The sequence below is a fragment of the Sapajus apella genome, unplaced genomic scaffold (genome assembly GCF_009761245.1).
Source record: "Sapajus apella isolate SASKATOON/1434 unplaced genomic scaffold, GSC_monkey_1.0 scaffold2, whole genome shotgun sequence".
NCBI classification, from domain to species: Eukaryota; Metazoa; Chordata; class Mammalia; order Primates; family Cebidae; genus Sapajus; species Sapajus apella.
In genome coordinates, this window is record NW_022436942.1 from 79969450 (window position 1) to 79977248 (window position 7799).

Sequence of the window (7799 nt, forward strand, 5' to 3'; positions counted from 1 at the left end):
AAAAAAAAAAAAAAAAGGGTAAAGAGGGGATCGGATCTTAGCTAATGTCACCCAGGCTGGCGCTATCTCGGCTCATTGCAACTTCCACCTCCTGGGTTCAGTCGATTCTCCTGCCTCAGCCTCCTGAGTAGCTGGAATTATAGGCATGGGCCACCAAGCCCAGCTAATCTTTATATTTTTAGTAGAGACGAGGTTTAACCATGTTGGCCAGGATGGTCTCGAACTGTTGACCACCTGCCTCGGTCTCCCGAAGTGCTGAAATTACAAGCCTGAGCCACCATATCCTGCCAGTATTTTTTGAGTACAAGTTTTTGTGTGGACATAATGTTTCATTTCCCTTGGTACTGCACCCATGAGTGAATTGCTGGGTCATATGATAACTCTGTGTTTCCTATTTTGAGGAACTACCAAACTGTCTTCCAAAGTGGCTGCACCATTTCTCATTCCCATCGGTGATAAGTGAGGGTCTTAATTTCTCCACATCTTTGACATTTATGATTGTCTTTTTAATTTTAGCTGTTCTAGTGGGTGAGAAGTGGTATCTCACTCTGATCTGATTTGCATTTCTGTAATAATTAATGATGTTGAACTCAGTGTATCTTTGTTAAATGCAGAAATAGCCATGTAAATTTCCAGATTAAATAGCCACATCAAAATTTTTATATTATTAATTTGAACAATTAATACCAAGTACCAGCTTGGCTGGGGAGACCCCCACCCAGGTGGCGCTGAAGGCAATGAGAGGCAGACCCCCAGATAGAACAGCAGAGTGGGTCTATCCAGGGCGCCAGCAGCCTATCGAGCCGAGAGCCTCAGGGGCTGCCAGCATTCCAGGCTGAAGGCCCCCAGCAGATTCTGATCCACTTATTTATTCTCTCTTAGCGGGTGATTATTATTAATAAACAGGTGTTCTGTATTTAGTCATAACTCAAAAATATTCCAGGTAGGCAGCTGTTAACCCACTTACCACTAATTGCAAACTAAAAGGTATTCTCCACAAGGGTGCCATGGGGGCAGGGTAAACTTCATGTTTCTCAACAAATTAATACTTTAGTTATTTTCTGGTTACAAAAGCAGTATATACTCAAATGATTATTCCCCAAATCAGGATAATCATTTGAGGGGAAGAGAGAGAAAGCCAGGATTGGAGAAGAAAGATATGGGTCATTTAGAGCGATGGCATGTCCAGGCATGGTGGCTCACGACTGTGATCCCAGCACCTTGGGAGGCCAAGGTGGGTGGATCACTTGAGGTCAGGAGTTTGAGACCAGCCTAGCCAATATGGTGAAACATCATCTCCACAAAAATACAAAAATTAGCCGGGCATGGTGGTGGGTGCCTGTAATCTCGGCTACTTGGGAGACTGAGCAGAAGAGTCCTTTGAACCCAAGAGGCAGAGGTTGCAATGAGCCAAGATCACGCCACTGCACTCCACCCTGGGCAACAAGAGCGAAACTCCATCTCAAAAAAAAAGAACAATGGCAATGTCTTATTCTTGACTTAGGTCATAGTTACACAGGTTGACTTTGTAATTATTACTTAAATTACATCTATACACTTTGTGCACTTTTTTGTATGCCTATTCTATGTCACAATGAAAAGATTATTACCATTTCACATTATTACTGTTGAAAATTTGGAAAGCATTGAACTCAGATCAGGAACAAGTAAACTTAATAACATTTATAGAACTCTCCACTTTAAATACACAAAATATACACTCTTATCAGTACCACATCACATCTATTTACAGATTTCAATGAAATATTGGTTGGCTGCTTGTTTGTTATTTTCTTCCCTCATTTTTTTTTTCATGTCTCTATTATTAAGCACAATTATAGGCATACCCATTTTTAGACTGCATGCTAGCCCGGGCAATAAAGCAACACCCCCGTTCTCTCTCTCTCTTCCTCTTCCTCTTTCTTCCTCTCCTTCGTTCTTTTTTTTTTTTTTTTTTTTTTTTTTTAAAAAAAAAAAAAAAAAGAAAGAAAATTTGGAAAGCAAATGTTTTGCCTGATTAAGGATGAATAAGGATAAATGTCTACAACATCTGATCATATCAGTGAGTTTTTCTTTGAGTGGCAGGTTTTCAGATTGTGAGGAAAATGGAAAAATAATATTGGTTAATATATCTTTGTTGAACAAACCTTTTCCTTTTGTTGGATAAAACAAATTTCAAGATGTTGCCAGCAGGTGGCGGAATAAAACAAGATTTAATCTTGTAGCCCAAAAAGCAAATCAAAACAAAAACGTAAGCCGCAGCCAGCCATTTACCTAGTCTTTGGAAAACATTTCTTGTAAATTTCCCAGCCTTATCTGCCATAATAGAAAATAATTTGGTAAGTAGGGCTTCATGGAGAACTTTCATTTTATTTTTTTGAGACAGAGCTCACTGTTGCCCATGCAGTGGCCTGATCTCGGCTCATCACAACCTCTGCCTCTTGGGTTCAAAGGACTCTTCTGCTCAGTTTCCCAAGTAGCCGAGATTACAGGCGCCCACCACCATGCCTGGCTAATTTTTGTATTTTTGTAGAGACAGTGTTTCACCATATTGTATAGGCTGGTCTCAAACTCCTGACCTCAAGTGATCCTCCTACCTTGGCCTCCCAAGGTGCTGGGATTACAGGCGTGAGCCACCGCGCCCAGTCGTAAAAGGGTAATTTTTATGGTATGTAAATGATATCTTACTAAAGATGTTTTGTTTTGTTTTTTGAGACAGAATCTTGCCGTGTCGCCCAGACTGGAGTGCAGTGGTGTGATCTTTGTTCACTGCAACCTCTGCCTCCTGGGTTCAAGCAAGTCTCCTGCCTCAGCCTCCGAAGTAGCTGGAATTACAGGCATGTGCTATCACGCCTGGCTAATTGTTGTATTTTTAGTAGACATGGGGTTTCACCATGTTGGCCAGGCTGGTCTTGAACTTCTGACCTCAAGTGATCCACCTGCCTCGGCCTCTCAAAGTGCTAGGATTACAGGCGTGAGCCACCACACCTTTCCAAAACATTTATTTTATTTTTGGGAGAGTACCAAATTTCTTTATTTGAAGGAATGGTACAAAGAACTTAAGTGGATGTTTTGGTACAACTTACAGAAAAGGTAAAGGAAACCCCAGTATGCATGCACTGCCTTGGTGACCAGGGAAGTCACCCCGTGGCTATGGGGAAATTAGCCTAAGGCTTAGCTTTCATTATCACTGTCTCCCAGGGTGTGCTTGTCAAAGAGGTATTCTGCCAAGCCAGATTGGGGTGCTCCCATCTAGCGCAAGTTGGCCACGTGGTCACCCAATTCTTTGATGGATTTCACCTGCTCATTCAAGTAGTGTGTCTCAATGAAGTCACACAAATGGGGGTCATGTTTGTCAGTGGCCAGTTTGTGCAGTTCCAGTAGTGACTGATTCACATTTTTTTCCAAATGTAATGCACACTCCATCGCATTCAGCCCGCTCTCCCAGTCATCATGGTCTGGTTTCTTGATATCCTGAAGGAAGGGTCGGCCACCTCATTGGTTCTGCAGCTTTACCACTTTCTCCGCATGTTCCCTCTCCTCTTGAGATTGGTGAAGAAAGTATTTGGCAACGTTCTTCAAAGCCGCATCATCGCAGTCAAGGTAGTAAGACATGGACAGGTAGACGTAGAGCTCCAGGTTGATCTGGCGGTTGATGGCGGCCTCTGAATCCTGGTGGTAGTTCTGGCGCACCTGCGAGGGGGACGCGGTCGTCATGACGGTGGCCAAGGAGAGGCGGCGGCGGCAGTGGCTGCGCAGCGCTGGAGCGGCGGCAGGGGCCTTGGGGCGGTCCGAGGGCCCAGCGTGGTGTGGAGGTGACGGGAGGGCTGGCTGTGGGCGGCCGGTCAGGGTTGGGGACGAGCGCTGGGTTCCGGCCAAGCACTGCTGAAGCAGAAAACTGTGGCGATTCTCAGCGAAGAACGTCTCCAAAACATTTATTTTTAGGAAAACACAAATACCTAGTGCTGACATTATGCCAGGCACTTTGCCTACCGACGTTATTATATTTCATCCTGGGAACAATCCCACAAGGAGGATTTAATGTCTTTCTTACAGGGGCAGGTAAATCAAATATTCTCCTGCAAGCACTACAACTGGGATTTTTTTTTTTTTTTTTTCTTTTTTGCCCAGGCTGGAGTGCAGTGGCATGATCTTGGCTCACTGCAACCTCCACCTCTTGGGTACAAGCGACTCTCCTGCCTCAGCCTCCCGAGTAGCTGGGACTACAGGCGCGTGCCACTAAGTCCAGCTAATTTTTGTATTTTTAGTAGAGATGGGGTTTCACCGTGTTGACCAGGATGGTCGCAAACTCCTGATTTCAGGTAATCCACCTGCCTTGGCCTCCTGAAGTGCTGGTATTACAGGTGTGAGCCACCTGCCTGGCCTTGAGCTGGAATTTGAACTCAAGTCTGCCTTCCTTAGCTAAGCAAATCACATAGTCTCTGTCCAATCTGAACTTACTCCTCCAGATGCAAATCACTACATAAGGACATAAAGGACATTTTGATATTTGAACAGTTAACATAAATCAAATGAAATTTATTAGATAATATCTGCTTTTTACATTATAAACCTGTGATCGACAAGGTAGTGGTTTTGAATTTCTACTAAAAACCTGAACAATCCTGCAATAAAAATTCCATTAATTTACATGATAAACCATTTATGTTACACTAAATTTACCCAATCTTTTGCAGGGCACGTGAATGATCATATAACTTTTTTTTTTTTTTTTTTTTTTTTGATACGGAGTCTTGCTCTTTGGCCAGGTTGGAGCGCAGTGGCACAGTCTTGGCTCACTGCAACCTCCACTGCCCAGGTTCAAGTGATTCTTCCGCCTCAGCCTCCCGAGTAGCTGGGACTACAGGTGTGTGCCAAACACCCGGCTAATTTTTGTATTTTTAGTAGAGACGGAGTTTCACCATGTTGGCCAGGATGGTCTCGATCTCTTGACCCTACATGATCCACCCGCCTCGGACTCCCAAAGTGCTGGGATTACAGGTGTGAGCCACCGCACCCGGCCTCATAACTTTTTTTGAGACAAGGTCTCACTCCGTTACCCAGACTGGAGTGCAGTGGCACTATCTTGGCTCACTGCAACCTTTACCTCCCAGTTTCAAGTGATTCTCCTGCCTCAGCCTCCCAAGTAGCTGGAACTACAAGCATGCACCACCATACCCAGGTAATTTTTGTATTTTTTGTAGGGACAGGGTTTTGCCATGTTGCCCAGGCTGCTCTCAAACCCCTGGGCTCAAGTGGTCCTCCTGCCTGGCCTCCCAAAGTGCTGGGATAACCTGATCCTATAACTTTAATCAGTTGTACACATTATTTTTGGTCCCACTTTTTTTTTTTTTAACTAAACGACTTATCGTAGCTGTTTACAGGTATCCATTTAATTCCCATAATTATCATTTTAACAGCTGTGTGGCATGATATGATATAGACTATAGCTCAGCAAACTGTTTCCCTATTGTGGGTATTGAGGATTTATCCATTGTGTGGCTGATCTGAAAAGTGCTGCTGTCAACATCTTTGGACAAATTGCTAGCTATAATTTTTGGGACTATTTTGAGCAAGGACATTTGTTGGAAGTAGAAGAAGGAAAAGTCCAAGGAATTTTAACTTCTCTTTGGACAGGTGCCCTTGTTTTTAGAATTGGCTCTTGGCATTTTGCAACGCATAAGTAGCACAGCTGCTATTAATAGTAGCTACATGATCTTGGGTAAATTCCTTCACCTCTCTGCACCTGCTGGTAACTTGTAGAATTACAGGATCCTGGGCCTCTCCTAGAACCTACTGAATCAGAATCTGGATTTTAGCAAGATCCCCAGGTGGTGATTCATGGGCACAATAAAAGGCAGAGAGGCTGGGCACGGTGCCTCACACCTGTAATCCCAGCACTTTGGGAGGCTGAGACAGGAGGATCACTTGGGCCAGGAGTTTGAGACTAGCCTGGGCAACATAGCGAGACCCTGTCTCTACAAAAAATAAACGAGTCAGCCAGGCATGGTGGCACACCTGTAGTCCCAGCTACTCGGGAGGCTGAGGGGAGAGGATTCCTCAAGTCTGGGTGGTGGAGGCTGCAGTGAGCCGTGATCGTACCACTGCACTCCAGCTTGGATAACAGAGAGACCTTGTCTCAAAAAAAAAGAAAAAACAAACAAACAAACAAAAAAAAACAAACAACAGTAGGAGAAATCATGCCTTAGAGTACTTAGCTGTAAAATAGTTATAATAAAGGTCTTATGTCATAAGACTGTTATGAAGATAATGCATGTATACACACACACACAGTGTAGAGAAGAGTGCCTGGCACGTAGTGTGTGTTTGCTCCTTTTGGGACTGTCCCTAGCTGGTTGAGCAAATCTGCAGGCTGGTAGTCCCTAAGTAGTGTCTTTCAAAGAGCAAATAGGGGAGGTTCTCCGTGGCGGTGGGGGTGAGGGTGATGAGGGTAGTTTCTCACCACACTTTCTCATTCAGCATAACCACAGTCCCCAGAGAGCCAGGTCCAGCCTCAGGCTGCTGAGGAGTGCATCTGAAAGTGCTTTGGGGGCCAGGTGCTGTGACTCACGCCTATAATCCCAGCACTTTGGGAAGCCAAGGCAGGCAAATCAACTGAGGTCAGGAGTTCAAGACCAGCCTGGCCAACGTGGTAAAACCCATCTCTACTAAAAATACAAAAATTAGCTGGGCAAGATGGCACATGTTTGTAATCCCAGCTACTCAGGAAGTTAAGGCAGGAAAATTGCTTGAACCCAGGAGGCGGAGGTCGCAGTGAGCTGAGATCACGCCACTACACTCCAGCCTGGGTGACAGAGCAAGATTCTGTCTCAGTAAATAAAAAAAAATAAGTAAAGTGCTTTGGGCAAGAACCGGGACAGGGCAGCAGCCTAGTCAAACCTGATACCTGGCACCTGAATGGCTGCTCAGATCGGGGTGGCTGGCCAGTGCCATCTACAGAGGGGCTCGTGAATAATGCACATGGAATCCTGACCCAACAGAGAGAAGCGTCCCTCAGATTTGCAACCTGACCACCTGGCTGGCCTTTCCATGGCACTTGCCTGGCTCTCCCTTGGAGGCAGGGCCAGCCTCCCCTGCCCAGAGGCAGCTTGGGGCCGAAGGACCTGTTTAGATTGCAAGCTGTAAGCAGAGGTGAAGGGGTATCTGCTTCCCAAATCCTCTGCTTGCTAACATTATATTCTTCCTTCAAGGCCCTGTGTTTTCGTGGTCCCAGTGAAATGAATCATTTTTGGTTTTTTCTTTCTCTTTTTTTTTTGAGACGGAGTTTTGCTCTTATTACCCAGGCTGGAGTGCAATGACACAATCTCGGCTCACCGCAACCTCCGCCTCCCAGGTTCAAGCAATTCTCCTGCCTCAGCCTCCCAACAAGCTGGGATTACAGGTATGCGGCACCACGCCCAGCTAATTTTGCATTTTTCTTTTTTCTTTTTCTTTTCTTTTTTTTTTTTTAAACTGTGGAGGGGACTATCATTGGCTGACATAATTTTGTGTTTTTAGCAGAGATTTGGTTTCTCCATGTTGGTCAGACTGGTCTCAAACACCCGACCTCAGGTGATCTGCCCACCTCACCCTCCCACAGTGCTGGGATTACAGGCCCGAGCCACCTCACCTGGCCCTTTTTCTGTTTTCACCATTCAAGTGATTTAGCTGGTTTTAGAATCTTCACAACAACATTGGTTCATTCTCTTCATGACATATTGTATTGGGAGTCTTAAATGTCTCCAGGGGCCGGGCGCGGTGGCTCACGCCTGTAATCCCAGCACTTTGGGAGGCCGAGG

General features: G+C 45.1%; 1 pseudogene across 1 annotated transcript; it reads right to left on the minus strand.

The window, feature by feature from the left end:
* Positions 1–3019: 3019 nt before the first annotated feature.
* Positions 3020–3987, minus strand: LOC116526110 (annotated as a pseudogene). Its single transcript, XR_004257974.1, has one exon. The product of XR_004257974.1 is annotated as a ferritin heavy chain pseudogene (transcript).
* Positions 3988–7799: the final 3812 nt, after the last annotated feature.